This window comes from Triturus cristatus, chromosome 4_1 (assembly GCF_964204655.1).
Source record: "Triturus cristatus chromosome 4_1, aTriCri1.1, whole genome shotgun sequence".
NCBI classification, from domain to species: Eukaryota; Metazoa; Chordata; class Amphibia; order Caudata; family Salamandridae; genus Triturus; species Triturus cristatus.
The window spans coordinates 598,416,087-598,432,577 of NC_140585.1; the positions used below are offsets into that span (position 1 = coordinate 598,416,087).

General features: G+C 46.1%; 1 protein-coding gene across 1 annotated transcript in view; it reads left to right on the forward strand.

The window, feature by feature from the left end:
• TSPAN19 (tetraspanin 19) overlaps positions 1-16,491 on the forward strand; it is a 232,643-nt gene that overhangs the window by 97,531 nt on the left and 118,621 nt on the right. The gene's annotated exons all lie outside the window — the stretch shown is intronic.

Sequence of the window (16,491 nt, forward strand, 5' to 3'; positions counted from 1 at the left end):
AGACAGCTCCGGTCTCCTAGCAATAATCTTGTGGTGGTTCCAACAATCCGGAAGACTACCTGGGGAGGCAGAGCCATCTCGGTGGCCACAACAAAAGTCTGGAACTCCCTCCCATGCTCTATCGATAGCTTTCAGGTCTATGATACATTTAGAAAAGTTATGAAAACCTGGCTTTTCAACCTTTAACTGAATGCAGGTACTCTCTTTGATCTGAGAACCTCTCTTTCTGCTGACCCCATCTCTTTCTGCTGACTCTACCTTCTTTAGCCCCTTGATGCCTCTGGGTATTTGCTGCACTCCTATAAATCTTTGTGATTTCATTTCATTACACCACCGCCCTTTACCACCAAAGCAATAACACCAAATCCACCACCAATTCCATCCATACCACCACCTCACTAATACTGAAACTAATGCCACCACCACCAATACTACCAAGACAAATACCACCACCACCACCAATACCACTGCCACAGTAACAATACCGCACCATCACTGATACTCCATCAATACCACCAATACCAATAACACCACCACCAAACCACCATCACCACCAATACCTTGCCAGTACCAAACACTGCCAATACCACCAACACATCACCAACATCATGACAACGATTAATACCACTACTGCAAATACATCACCACCAATGCCAACAGCACCACAAATATCTCATTACCACCACCAATGTGATCACCACAGTACTACCACCAATACCACATCACCTCGACCACAATGCACCACTAGTACCACATCACCTACACAACTAATATCACCACCACCACCAGTACCACCATCAGCAATACCAATACCAAAACTACCACCAATACCTCCACCACCACCACCAATACCACACCATCACCACCAATACCACACCACTACTGCCACTGTTACCACCACCACTAAAAAGCATTGGAAAAGCAAATAGGTCTAGCTTTAACTTTGTTTTTTCATGCCTGTATTTGTATTGCTGCAATTATTAATAATCTGATGGCAGGACCACCTGTCTCATCAGAATCTTTCAATTATGACCAGGACCAAAGATATATACAGGATTAACACTGACCTGATTACGTTTGCATATTGATCCTTGATATGAGAGATTACTTTAATTAAGTAGGAAACACAGAACTAGATGATATAGTGTTGCCATTCCCCCTTTCTACTAACGTCTGAAATCTTTATGGAGCTGAATGTGGATTCAGGCATTTTAGAAACCAGGGGATAAGGGACTGAGGGCATCCACACTTTCTACTCCACCACACAAAACCCATCTTCTCAAGAAAAGATATGATCTTCATCTGTTGACAGTGTTCATGTCTTAGCAGGCTTTGGGTGATTGCACTCTACATATAGTTGGATTGTTGGGGTATTTTTGCAAGTTTGTTGGCCTGCTCCTCAACGTTTAGAAAACCATGACAGTACAATGACAGAACACTGCTTGTGTATTGCCTGCAAATATGATATCAGCCCACATTTTAACAAAGCTTATCCAAGTGGGAGGGCCTACTTTTTATAATAAGTTGTGGAAATACACTAAGCTGATTGAATACTGGTCACAGGTACCAGGGAAAGTGGATGAGATAATCAATATAAAGATTGAATGAACACTGTAGAAATGTGTACTCTGTGTCTCCCATTTGAGATAGCCACGTATGTCTGCACAAGCACATAGACAAGCACCAAGCAGAGGTTGTGCCTCCCATACCTGGTAGGGCCTGCTCTCCCTTATAAAACTGCTGGTGCTTTGAGCGAGCACTTTGCAGTTGAGGAACAGTAGGTGAGCCTGGAGACCATGGATCCATAGCAGTCAAGTTTTCTTCATACATTTGTGCGGCATATTTGTTTCTTTACTTCATGTGCAACACTTTGGGATGATTACAATTGGTCCATTAAATTGTGATCCCTGTGCAAACACCTGTTTGCACAGGTATCACAATTACAAGTAGTGCACATTTTATTGCACTTGGTAATTACCAGATTGTTATTCAAGTGTGATCACCCCTGACACCAGTGGCTGTAGATCATTTCACTGTGACTTGGGGACTGACACAATGGTTCCGGCTTGCCACTCAGACTGAGAGTAGCATGTAAATTCATCTTCAGTGTGTACAGTACCAATGGCTCAATGTTTATGTGTGGTAGGAGGTTGCTGATACTGACTCAAGGGATATAACTACAGGATTAGTCAGATAGCATTCAAAGCCGATGTCCTCACATAACCCACCGGCTCCACCTCTTTGAGAACATGAAAAAAGTGCATGCTAAATTTTTGCTAAACCATGAGCTGGTCTTTCTGTCCTTTCTCACTTTTTCCCCAGCTCAGAAGGTATTGAGCATTTTATTAGTGAAGGTCACTTGTAAGGGATAGGCACATTTGTCTTTATTTTCAATTTTTTGGCTTCTGAGAAAAGGCTGATTGAATAAGATGATGTCTTAGGTGTTTTTGTTTTGGGCAGTTTTTGGGTGGGTCCACTGCCATTTAAATGGAGGGTCTTCATATCTGATCAGGACCCTTGGGAGAACCCTTGATCGTGCCTTTTTGTCCCACCTCATTTTTCACAGCTGTGTCAGGAGCGGGCTGTGTGGCGGTTGACTAGACTAACACCAGCTGTCATCCTAATTTTCTTTTCCTAAAGCAATTTGTTTCTATTCCTTGTGAGGGCCATTGCTGTGGCCCTTCCATGGATTGGTAGCCTTTTTTTCATTGTTATTATGACTGCATCCTAAAAGTCTTTACTTCACTGGAGTGATGTGTTAGTTGATTTTGTTGCAGTGATGTGTCAGCTCTTCCACAGTTATTTAAATGGGGACGCTGTATGGCTGCATGAAGCTGGCATGTTTAAGTTACAGACTGAATGCATCGCCATTCATCTGAGTCAGAGATATGTCAATACAGACCATGATGCTGTCGCAGAGAGGGCTTTAGGACCAGATGATAATATTTTTTCTGCTTAACCAGCTGCCTTCTACATCTCCATAAGGGTGATCCATCTTTTCTTTAAATGAATATTTTCTGGCTCTGGACTGTCTAGGGATTTCTGGCAATGGAGATAGTTATTTTGGCCTCTTGTTAAGGTGTTAAGCACCATTGAATTACTGTTCCGTCCAAAACCATTGCTGTGACAATTTTAATAAAAAATATCAAAACAGACTTGCTGTTCATCTGGGAAACATTGATCTTTGAGGCTGCCAATCCTCTGTCACCATAGAGCAGGTAAACTTTGGTGCAGGTTGGGAGTAATTAGGTTGAGCTTTCAAAACTTCTTGTATATACTTTAGTATATAATTACTTACTTTTTTGTGGGCTTAAAAGCCCGCCTCCTCTTTTCATTTGTTTGTTTCAGTGTCCTTTAAAAATCTTTCCTTCTTAGTAGTCAAGCCTTCTTCTTTGTCCCTCCTTTTGGTGGCTGGTTTCCTCCTAAAGAGCAGGGAATAATTACTGTATTTTTACACTTTGCTGGTTTATCTGTTCTTGAGGGACTATTTTTTATTTATTTCCTGCTTGTGTTACATTGTGGGTGCATGCTAAGCTTCAGCGCTGTTTTATTATTGCATGTTCCTCCCCACTCCCTCCTTCACCTGTTCATGCTGCATGGTGGAGCTTTGGTTGTGAGCTTTTATTTTGTGGTAAACAGTGTCTTTCGCTGCTGGTTTTCTTCACACTCTGCTCGTTATCTAGTGCGCACTGAATCAATCAATCAATCAATCATGGTATTTGTAAATCGCGCTACTTACCAGTGAGGGTCTCAAGGCGCTGAGAGGGGTGGGGGGGGGGGTGGGGGGGGGAGTTGCGCTACTGCTCAAAGAGCCAGGTCTTGAGGAGTCTTCTGAAGGCGAGTAGGTCTTCGGTCTGCCATAGCTGGGTAGGTAGGGTGTTCCAGGTCTTTGCGGTGAGGTAGAAGAAGGATCTGCCGCCGGAGGTTGTTCGTTGGATGCGGGGGACAGCGGCGAGTGCGAGGCTGGCAGAGCGGAGCTGGCGGGTGTGGAAGCTGAGTTCTCTGTTCAGGTAGGCTGGTCCGGTGTCGGACCAGGAGGTAAGGCGGTTGGCGTTGTTGGTGTTCGGAGGAGGGGTGGAGTCTGGCGTGGTCGGGTCGGTCGTGGTGTTGAAACTGTCGTGGATGTCAGCGATCTTGCGGTGGAAGAAGATGGCCAGTGAATCGCACAGTTCCTGTGAGGGTGGGATGTCGTTGGTGTTGGCGCTGGGGTTGGATAGTTCTTTAACGATGCGGAAGAGCTCTTTGCTGTCGTGTGCGTTGTTATCCAGGCGGTCTTTGAAGGAGGACCTCTTAGCTGATCTGATGAGGTGGTGGTGTCTGCGGGTGGCGTCCTTGTGGGCTGCGTGGTTGTCCAGTGTACGTTTGTGGAGCCATTTCTTCTCGAGTTTCCGGCATGCACGCTTGGAGGCCGGGAGCTCGTTGGTGAACTAGGTGGCTCTCTTGCTGGCGTGGCTGTTGGAGGGTTTCTTCAGTGGGCCGAGGGTGTTGGCACAGTCGTCGATCCACTGTCTGAGGTTGTGGGCTGCGGCGTCTGGGTTGGTGGCGTCGGTGGGTGGGTTCTGGGAGAGGGTGGTGAGCAGCTGGTCTTCGGTGACTTTGCTCCAGCAGCGGCGAGGCAGCTGTTGGGTGCGGTGGTGCGTGGTTGGTTTTTTGAAGGTGAAGTGAATGCAGCGGTGGTCGGTCCAGTGGGGTTCGGTGGTGTGGTTGAAGGTGACGTGGGTGCTTGTGGAGAAGACGGCGTCCAGCGTGTGGCCGCCGGCGTGGGTTGGGTGCAGTGACGAGTTGTCTGAGGCCGAGGTTGGCTAGGTTGCCGATCAGCGTGGTGGAGTTGACGTCGTTGTTGTTCTCGAGGTGGAAGTTCAGGTACCCGAGGAGGATGTAGTCCGTGGAGGCGAGTGCGTGGGTGCTGGCGAGGTCGGCGATGGAGTCGCTGAACTGAGCCCGGTGTCTGGGGGGTCTGTAGACGAGCGTTCCTCTGAGGGTGGTGTTGGGGTCGGTGTGGATCCGGAAGTGCAGGTGTTCGGCGGCGTTGAGGGTGTCATCTGTGTGGGTGGTGACCTTGACGGTGGACTTGTGGACGATGGCAATTCCTCCTCCGATGCCGTTGGCGCGGTCCCTGCGGGAGATCTTGTAGCCGTCTGGGATGGCAATGGCGATGTCTGGAGTAGCGGAGTCGTTCCACCACGTTTCGGTCAGGAAGGCTATGTCCGGGGCAGTGGCGTCGAGCAGGTCCCAGAGCTCGATGGCGTGTGTTGTGTGCGGAGCTGGTGTTCAGGAGTATGCAGCGGAGGTGGTTGGGTCTGGTCCTTGATGGTTTGGTGGTTCTGTCGCAGGTGAAGCTGCAGCTGCAGCAGGAAAAGGGTCCGTGGGTGCGTTTCAGGGCAGCCTGGTTGCAGCGTTGGTCTCGGCCGGTGTTGAAAGCGTGGAGGGAGTCGGCGTCGTAGCTGAGGCTGGGTATGGTGCGGTGGGGTGCGCGGGGTCCAGGGGTTCTGGCACGGGGCGCGGTCCAGGTGCGGACGGGCGCAGACGGGCTTGACCCGGCACGCCAGCGGTGCGGCCGCGCAGCGTCCTGCATTAAGAAGGGGTGGAGGGAGGGAGGAGCAGCTGGGAGGCGGGTGGTGGGAAGCGAATGGGAGAGGAGGGGGCGGGGCCGCAAGGGACGCAGAGGCAGGAAAGGAATGCGGGGAGCACAGCAGAAGAAAACAGGCAACAAATACACTACAAATATCGGAGACAGGCAGCAGATCAGACCGAATACTTACCGCCCACCACTGGGCCACCAGGGATGAGGCGCAGGCGGGAGTCTGCGAGTGGAGTAGGGCCTCGAACTCCCAGCAGCAGCGAGGGGCAGCAGCAGAGGACACAGCACCAACAGGGAACGCTGGGGCGGTGGGGGGAGCGTCCTGGCCTGAGTACAGGTTTGCTACTGTTGACGTCAGGTTTGGCTTGGAATTAAGAGTAATTTGCATTAGTTGTTGCGGCTTTCACATTTCCTCATCAGCCGTAGCTGGAAATGACTCGGTGTGGTGCTTTGATCGGAGCTGCTGCGAGCAGGGTGCTCTGCTGCTCAGCGAGTCTTTATTTTTTAACACTACAACAAACAAGTGATGGACGGAATGCTGACAATGCAGACATTCTCCCCCAGTCAAGAGATCTGGGTTAAATCCATCGTTCTTTTGCCCACTACGCCACCCCAGTTTAGACATGGCCATATGCTAATCAGTCTTGACCCTGTGCCTCATGGGAACAGTCCAGCCCGAACTGCCAAGCCATGTCTTCCCTGGACCGGAATCAAGCATCCTAGGACCGGTTTCTGGCTATCAGCCGTCATCAGCCAGGATAGCTTGACTCCAGTGGCGTAGTGAGCACGGGTCCCACGTCTGGGAATACCCATCCCACTTAGGGCGAAAAGCGTTACAACAAACAAATGATGGACGGAATGCTGACAATGCAGACATTCTCCCCCAGTCAAGAGATCTGGGTTAAATCCATTGTTCTTTTGCCCACTACGTTACCCCAGTTTAGACTTGGCCATATGCAAATCAGTCTTGACCCTGTGCCTCATGGGAACAGTCCAGCCCGAACTGCCAAGCCATGTCTTCCCTGGACCGAAATCAAGCATCCTAGGACCGGTTTCTGGCTATCAGCCGTCATCAGCCAGGATAGCTTGACTCCAGTGGCGTAGTGAGCACGGGTCCCACGTCTGGGAATACCAATCCCACTTAGGGCGAAAAGCGTTACAACAAACAAATGATGGACGGAATGCTGACAATGCAGACATTCTCCCCCAGTCAAGAGATCTGGGTTAAATCCATTGTTCTTTTGCCCACTACGCCACCCCAGTTTAGACATGGCCATATGTAAATCAGTCTTGACCCTGTGCCTCATGGGAACAGTCCAGCCCGAACTGCCAAGCCATGTCTTCCCTGGACCGGAATCAAGCATCCTAGGACCGGTTTCTGGCTATCAGCCGTCATCAGCCAGGATAGCTTGACTCCAGTGGCGTAGTGAGCACGGGTCCCACGTCTGGGAATACCCATCCCACTTAGGGCGAAAAGCGTTACAACAAACAAGTGATGGACGGAATGCTGACAATGCAGACATTCTCCCCCAGTCAAGAGATCTGGGTTAAATCCATCGTTCTTTTGCCCACTACGCCACCCCAGTTTAGACACGGCCATATGCAAATCAGTCTTGACCCTGTGCCTCATGGGAACAGTCCAGCCCGAACTGCCAAGCCATGTCTTCCCTGGACCGGAATCAAGCATCCTAGGACCGGTTTCTGGCTATCAGCCGTCATCAGCCAGGATAGCTTGACTCCAGTGGCGTAGTGAGCACGGGTCCCACGTCTGGGAATACCCATCCCACTTAGGGCGAAAAGCGTTACAACAAACAAGTGATGGACGGAATGCTGACAATGCAGACATTCTCCCCCAGTCAAGAGATCTGGGTTAAATCCATTGTTCTTTTGCCCACTACGCCACCCCAGTTTAGACACGGCCATATGCAAATCAGTCTTGACCCTGTGCCTCATGGGAACAGTCCAGCCCGAACTGCCAAGCCATGTCTTCCCTGGACCGGAATCAAGCATCCTAGGACCGGTTTCTGGCTATCAGCCGTCATCAGCCAGGATAGCTTGACTCCAGTGGCGTAGTGAGCACGGGTCCCACGTCTGGGAATACCCATCCCACTTAGGGCGAAAAGCGTTACAACAAACAAGTGATGGACGGAATGCTGACAATGCAGACATTCTCCCCCAGTCAAGAGATCTGGGTTAAATCCATCGTTCTTTTGCCCACCCAGTGGCGGTGCTCAGGCACAGTGTGGTGCCCAATGGCTGGATTCTGAGGTGAGGGACATCTGGGTGTTGTCACGGCGCCTCACCGGGAGACATATAAACACGTGCCTATGGAACACTCTCTTGCTGGCGCAGCCCCAGCCATGTAGTGGCCGGTAGGGCCGAGATAGAGCGTCATACAGGCTCCGTGTTTGCTGGCGCAGCCCAAACATTGCAGTGGCCGGTTGGGCCGAACACGTGTGTATGGTCAGCGAGTTGGTGGCACTCTACAGCTTTCCCCGTCTGGTTCAGGTGGCTCATCAGCCAGTGGGCAGTGTGTGGGGAGCCCTGCTTGAGGCATGCTTTGGCGTACTGAGGATCCTGCACATAAGATGTCAACCATTCCCACGATTGAACCCTTTGTGGTGGAGGGGCCCCCGTCTGCTCAGGACCCCAAGTGGAAGGAGTCACCTGCTCATATTCTTTAAGGCCATGAAGGTTCACAAGGATCAAAAGAGGGCTTTGCTCCTCAATTTGGGAGGAAAGGACATTAATTGGATCACCAAGACCCTGGCATAGGCCACTTCCAAAATGCACCACACCCTCATCAATGCTCTTACAGGGTACTTCGAGCCAATGGCAAACCAAGACTACAAGTGCTTCATTTTTCGCCAGGCGAGCCAACTGCCCGAGGAGTCATTGGACATGTTCCATGCCCGACTAAAGAACCTGGCTAGCACGTGTGGATTTCGAGACGAAACGGAGGAGATTAGAGGACAAATAATTCAGGGCTGTGCGTCAGCGAAGCTCCGTGAATGGATCCTGGAGAATTCTGGGAATTCACTGACCGATATATTGACGCTGGGGCAACCAAGGAGTTGTCCAAAGCCCGAGCCGCTCATATGGAGGCGGCATCGCAGACGCCTGTAAAGGTGGAACCGGTCCACGCGGTGGTAACCAGGCCAGCCACCAGTTACAGCAAGAAAGAACAGATGAATGCCCCACCACGGAATGTTCACAGTTGCGGCTACTGCGGCGGAGGACCACATGGGGCAGCGGAAGGGCAAACAATGTGCCAGCTGTGGAAAATTCAATCATCTGTCGGTCGAAGAGGTACGGGAAGCCAAAGCCGGTGGTCAACATGATCCCGGAAGGGAGCGAGGAGACAAGCGACATGGATGACGATGAGGGAGAGGAACAGATGGTACACACTGTACACATGATTGGAACGGCAACTCGAAAAGCACGACGACTTACTCAGTGCGGCATAAAGGTGGGCAGCAGGATAGCACGGCCTTCGTGGATACCGGTGCCACCATCAACATCATGTTGGCAGCGGTGTACAGCACGATGAAACCAGCCCCCTCCCTGAGCCCCACGACGAACTCTGTATTTACATACGGGCAGGACAGGCCTTTGAAGATGAAAGGAAAGTTCAAGACGGTGATTACCCATGGTTATGCCATGAACGGGACGTTCACACACCTCTAAAAAATGCCTGGCAAATCAATACTTAATATGGGGAAAAGAATTTAAACGAACGCGGCCCGATAGTTAGTGAAAGCCATCTCGGGGAATCCTTACCTCTGTATCTCAAAAGTGCTTCTCGGATTCGAAAGAGCGCGCCGCCTCTCCGCCTGGCTGTGTAATCGATTGTTATCAATTTGTTTTAAGAACATGTGGCATTGAAATGCATGCCCATCAATTTGATTGTGATATTTATTAAGAAGTTTCTGTCACTTACCTCACTACCTCACTCAAGTCACCATCCCCCTTCTCCCCACACCTAGTTGGGCACTTCAACTATGGTTTCTAATGATCATTGTAAAATGTCTGTTTAAAAAACGTATCATGTGTTGAGTGTGATTAAATAACACTCTAGCACCTATTTAATTCTCTTTTTATTCATTGTTTTGATTTAATTTCATTGTGCAGCTGAAGTAATTCCAAAAATAGAGAAAATGGTGGCAACGCATGACATCTTTCAAGAGTTGAAGACTGACAATGGACCCCCGTTCCAGGGAAAGGAACTGGCTGCATATCTGACGTCCCTAGGCATCAAGCACCGGAGAGTCACTCCCCGTTGGCCGCAAGCCAATGGAGAGGTGGAAAGATTTATGCGAACTCTGAATAAAGTGATATAAATAGCCCATGAATGTCACCAATTTGTGGAGCTTGCCATTTTCATGTTCCTAAGGAGCTATCGACAAACCCCTCAAACCACCACAGGGGTTGCCTCTGGACATTTGTCGATGGGCCGGGTAGTCACTGATTCGATCCTGCATCACTCCACATGGCGCTCGCAAGGTCCGAATTATCAGCAAGTGGATGCTCGCCGGCAGCATATCCATGCCTAGGTCAGTCGACGTCGGGAAGCTCAGCCAGCATGATTGAAAGTAGGTGACACTGTCTTGCTGAGGAATCGTTTGACAAGCAGCAAGTAACCTTTAATCAGTCAAGAAATTGGAGTAACTTTTATTGACAAATGCAGAACAGGATTGCTTTCCTTCCAGCCTTAAAGAATTATCTTGAATAAGGGATTACACTTTGCATTTCTAGTCAGCCTGAGACCTGCTACCTATCAAGTTTTTACACTGGTGCACCCTGTTTAATAACACTGAAGGGCAGATTTTCAGTCGAGGTCCAGTTTTTACTGTTCATTAGTGGATTTGAGTTTGGAAGAACGCATATTAAAATACAAGTAAATATCCCATCATAGTCCACAACACACAAAACCATTCTACATATTTACACTCAATAACGCACAATCCCACTCCAAATAATTCCAGTGCACTCAATACCACATAACTACTATCCACATAATACCACTGCTCACTATGCCACGTAATCCACTCCACAAATCCACTCCAACCCACACAATTCCACAACTAAAACTTTCAATCCAACCCACATAATTCCACTACAGACCACATACATTCACTCCATAATATATAGGTAAAAGGCATTGCCATTTATAATGCCAATTGCTCTAACTCAAACAAATGCGAGACCTATTGCATTTCCAATACTTGTTTTCTAATGCGCCTAAACTGCAAATTAATTCCTGGCTGGAACAATGATACTCTTGACTTTCTTGCCTGTCACTTCCAAATATCTCATGACTGTACGTTTAATGTAATTTATCACCCATCAGAAGGTCAGCCAGTATCAGCCACGTTATTTTTTGCTTTCCAATGTCTAAGTTTGTAGATTGCTTCAATATTCATGCTGACAATCAAGATGATACTGTGGCTGTTAATTTCATACAAACTGGGAAAATTCTGACCTTCATTAATTAGTGACCCAGTGTACTTACCAGGCTCACATCATCCTGGACCTCGTTCCAGTGCAAGCAGAGTTTACAACAATTCGGGTTAGATTGATGCTCCGGTAGACAGACCACCACTTGTGATGTAAAGCACCTGAGTAATAAAATCAGATGCTGGTGGAGGCTCAAACTTAGTGCCTTCTCTGAGGATATATCCTTGAAATCCAAATATTTGTCAAAATGTAAACATATCCATGCAAGGCAGCAAGGTGTCAGATAATAAGACTGCAGAAACAGCTGTTTTTTGGGGGGAATCTAATAACCAAGATGCTGCATACTTGCCAGGAGAAACTTTGCTGGCATAAATTATATCCAAACACTGTTGCGGTGATTTGTACGATTTTACTGAATAGATACGAGAAAGTGCTATTCAGTGACAGTGCAGACTGTTAATGTGTTTGCATGAAAGTGGCGAAAGTCGCTTTCAGTTCTAATTACTTTTCTCAACCATCAAAAATCAGGCTCCCTCATTATAGGCATTTTGTGGCACTCTTTCTCCGCAAAATGTTTTTATGTATATATATATATATATATATATTATCTACTGGCGGTCGCCAGTAGATAGTTATAGTTAGGACCGTGTTTCCATAGGAAATCCGCAACATTCTATTTGGAATAACTTTGGCGCCGATTGACGAATCCTCGCGAAATTTTCAAAATAGGTGGGGCGCTCCGCTCCGCTCCTTCCCTGAAAGTCTCGGGGGGATTTGTCAAGCGAGGGCTGAGAAAAAGGGGGGGTCCCAAAACGCATTTTCCCCATGCATTTTTCCATAGGACCTTTAGTCCAAGCTACAGCCCGAACGGCTGAACAGAATTACTTGAAATTTGGCAGAGAGGTAGTCCTCAGTTCAGGGATGTGCCTTTTGCAGGTCTGGTGTAAATCTGTTCATTAGTTCCCGAGAAAATTGCAGTTAAAAGCATATATATATCTATAAGCGCGCACCATGCGCGTACGGTAAGCATACCGTACGCGCACGGTGACGTGCGCGACGAGCGCAATTCTGATTGGTTGTTAGATGTCAGTAAACATTCGAATCTGTCGAAATCAGGAAGTGTCGGCCGCCATTTTGTCTCTCGCAGTCTGAGGCAATGAAAAACAAAGGGGGAAAACGTGAGAAGGGGGCAGGATGGACAGGTCCTGACCCCCTAGCCTCGCACCGTACGTGCACGGCACGAACAACACATCGTGGGCGCTTGGTGCGCGAAGCGCGCGCACGGTGCGTGAAGCGCACCGGGCGCGTACGGTATGCGCACAGTGAAAAAACTAAAAAAAAATACATAACTTAGCATTTAAAAAACCGTACAAATTCACTGAAAAAACCATAGGTTTCACACACGTTATAGTTAGGAATTAGCATTTAAAAAACCTTGCAAATTCACTTAAAAAACCATAGGTTTCACACATGTTATAGTTAGCTGGACATTTCACGCGTGAAAAACCCTTGAAATTCCCACGTGATAGTTAGTGCAGGCAACTATAACTCACGCGACCGCAATCCTCTGCTGATGACGTCAGATATTACATCACTGATGACATATGTGTCTTTCTGAAAAAAAAATATTTGTAATATATGTATAGCTAAAAATTAATGGAAGAAGACATGGGTAAGTAAGTGTCTAAATACAGTGATGTAATATCTGACGTCATCAGCAGAGGATTGCGGTCGCGTGAGTTATAGTTGCCTGCACTAACTATAACGTGGGAATTTCAATGGTTTTCCACGAGTGAAATGTCCAGCTAACTATAACATGTGTGAAACCTATGGTTTTTTAAGTGAATATATATATATATATATATATATATATATATATATATATATATATATATATATATATATATATATATATATATATATATATATATCCTACACATCAAAACCCCTTCCGAACAGCTGGCACCCATGGAAAGTGGCGTACACGCCTCCAATTACAAAATTACAAAGTTACGTACGCTCTCAGGCTTCAAGACAACACTTCCAAGTATAAATGCAACCAGGCTTATTCCACAACACGTTTAACCTGCATCCGCAGCCTTGTTCACCTGAATACAGTGCAACAAAAACAAACGATCACCTTTATGCGTCGGACATCACGTCATCGGCACCAACATAGAGATAGAGATAGGACATTGTTCATAATGTTTGGCGGCCATGTTGTAGTTTCAAGTTACAATCACGTTGCAGTATATAGCAAAGTATTGAGATAAATCATATATAAATGTTCCCGTGATACTGGTGCAAGCCAAACAAAGTATAGCGAATTCCACTGTATTATAATATTCACAGCATAGAAATATTGGTACCTGCAAGAACGCTTTCAGATAGCGGATTGTAAAACAATCTAAGTATTGTCTAAAGTGCTATAATAAATGAAATACAAATAACATTGATGTGTACGTACGTGATCGTACTAAATCATTTCCATGTTGCAATGAAAGAAAAGCACCTTGTCAATACATATTCATTTGCTCATTTGGACAAAATTGACCAACCCGAATGACTATATCTTTGTCCTCAGCTAATGACCTTAAAATCTGTCTTTGTTTGTACGACAAATAATTGTTGGTTTTATTCTTATTGTGTGGTTTATGTCTTAGGTCAATGAGGGCCTTGGTGACATTATCATGAAAGGTGTCTATACCGTCATGAGGTAAAGTGGGTAGAAATGTTGAAGGTGGTCTAAAAGCCGTGGGTGCTGCAGTCATATATAATACCCATTTCATCCAATATCTCTGATTTCTTCGTCACCTGGGTAATCGTATCGATGTCATTATGGAGTTCAAGCATGGTAGTGAGTGTATCTATATCCCCTATTGCAAGGTCATTCCTTAGCTCCTCTCGTTCTACTGTATTTGTTTCTACTCTAGACCGTTGTCGTCGCAATATGTGCCATTTTTTCAATTTCAATTTTCTCACATATTTAAAAAGGTCTATCCTAGTTTCCACATAGTTGAATCTAGATGAGGGACAAAATGATAATCCTAAGCATAGCGTTTATTTCTCCACATCACTCAGTTGTCTCTTAGATAGAGTAATAATAGTCTTATTAACCATAGTCCGATCCATTAATATGTCTTTTTGGAGCGCGTCTTGTTGCTTCCCATGCAGCCTCTTCCTCTGCCTCTTCTGCCACTGTTGTCGAACTCGCTGGCGTCTATTTCTCCGTCCCCTCGACCTCTGCCTCGGCCCCGTCCTCTCTGACCCCTCGACCTTGATGTTTCTGTGTCTCTCGTTGTTTGTCGTGTTTGACGCATTGTCCTGTACTTGTCTAAAAAAGTTATCGCACGAGTACTTCGTTCTTCCCCTGAGGTTTCCCCTTTTGATACATCAGACTCAGTTTCACTGACTGTAGATGCCTCCGATATGTCTCCTTCAGTGGTATTGACCATCTCTGTTGTCAAAGTTTCTTTTTCTTTATATAGATGATCATATTTCTGACTGAAAGTTAATATTCTTCCACTTTCATAGTCGGCGTAATCTCTATTAAGTTTCCTTTGTTTTAGACCTTTTATGTCCGCCTCATGCTTAAACAGTCTCTCCTTCATGCTCACTGTAGCCTTATTGTAAGTCTCAATCCCCATAGTTTTCAAAAGATCTTCTTGTAGATCCTTAATGTCTTGTAATAGAATCTCGCGGTCACTCCAGGCATAAGTGATAAGTATCTCCAACATACGTCTGGAGATACGTCTGGAGCTAAGTGCAGAGTTCAGGGACCATTCAGGGACCATTGCTCCAGCATTTTGGGATTTGGTTTCTCATACGAGAGAGTGATGAAAATTCTCAAACCTCTTGGGGCCATCACTTGATCAACATAGTTCTGTAATGTGATGGCCTCCCACCATTTAGATATCTCTGCCGCTCTTTTTTCCGCCTCCTCCTCCATCGTGCACCTCCCTAGTCGTACATATCTGTTTGGAAAGTGTGCTCGTTGCCCCCCTTATAACTAATATAGGGTTCCCTCTGCCATGTATTGGAGTGTAAATACTATAAATAATATCCTTACAACACAAAGTTCCGTACAAGCGCTGGCGTTCTTTAGGCACTTATGTGTATATCGAGGCGATCTGACAAGGTATTCTAAATATATTCATAAGTTCTCAAAGGTTATTAGTTATAATCTTGATGAGCCTTCGCCCCAGAAAAATGTGTGCATTAGAAACTGTTAGCTATTTTTAACCCTTTTTAATCTTGTTTAATTTGGTTTCTTTTGCAGGAGGGAAGTAAGGTACCTATTCACTATACGGGTTGCCTAACCTTTTCTTCGACATCACTTTATTATCACTGAGACACTTTTGGGCACTTGTGTACACGGACTAATGATAATGGCACAAAAAATAGAGAATAATAAGATGGGATTGACTTTTCTGTCTATTGAAGACTTTATCTGTGGGTGAGATGACTGTTACCTCATCTTTTGGAATGACACTCGAATTGTGTTGTATTACTGAGTGATTAGACATCCTCAACTGTGCACTAGGCCAAATATTGTCCAATCTTAGCATGTCTAATATTAGAGTACTATCATGAAGAAGATAATCCGCAAATACACTGTACCTACAGCATTTTGGTTGTGTTGTTCGGGCAACTCTGCACTATACATGATTAGAGCGAATATGTAAGGGAATAAGCACATTGCCATTTATTCACTTTCCTCTATCATGCTTTAATTGCAGCGCTTTGGTAGATATGCACTGTGCATTTTATCATAATAAGGCTCGAACCTTCAACCACATCCTGAATGACACAAGCATGTTTGGGTTGGTGAATTTTGTCCAAATGAGCAAATGAATATGAATTGACAAGGTGCTTTTCTTTCATTGCAACATGGAAATGATTTAGTACGATCACATGCGTACACATCAATGTTATTTGTATTTCATTTATTATAGCACTTTAGACAATATTTAGATTGCTTTACAATCCGCGATCTGAAAGCGTTCTTGCAGGTACCAATATTTCTACACTGTGAATATTATAATACAGTGGGATTTGCTATACTTTGTTTGGCTTGCACCAGTATCACGGGGACATTTATATATGATTTATCTCAATACTTTGCTATATACTGCAACGTGATTGCAACTTGAAACTACAACATGGCCGCCAAACATAATGAACAATGTCCTATCTCTATCTCTATGTTGGTGCCGATGACGTGATGTCCGACGCATAAAGGTGATCGTTTGTTTTTGTTGCACTGTATTCACGTGAACAAGGCTGCGGATGCAGTTGAAACGCGTTGTGGAATCAACCTGGTTGCATTTATACTTGGAAGTGTTGTCTTGAAGCCTGAGAGCGTACGTAACTTTGGAATTTTGCAATATATATATATATATATATATTACCTACTGGCAGTCGCCAGTAGGTAGTATAGTTAGGACATATTT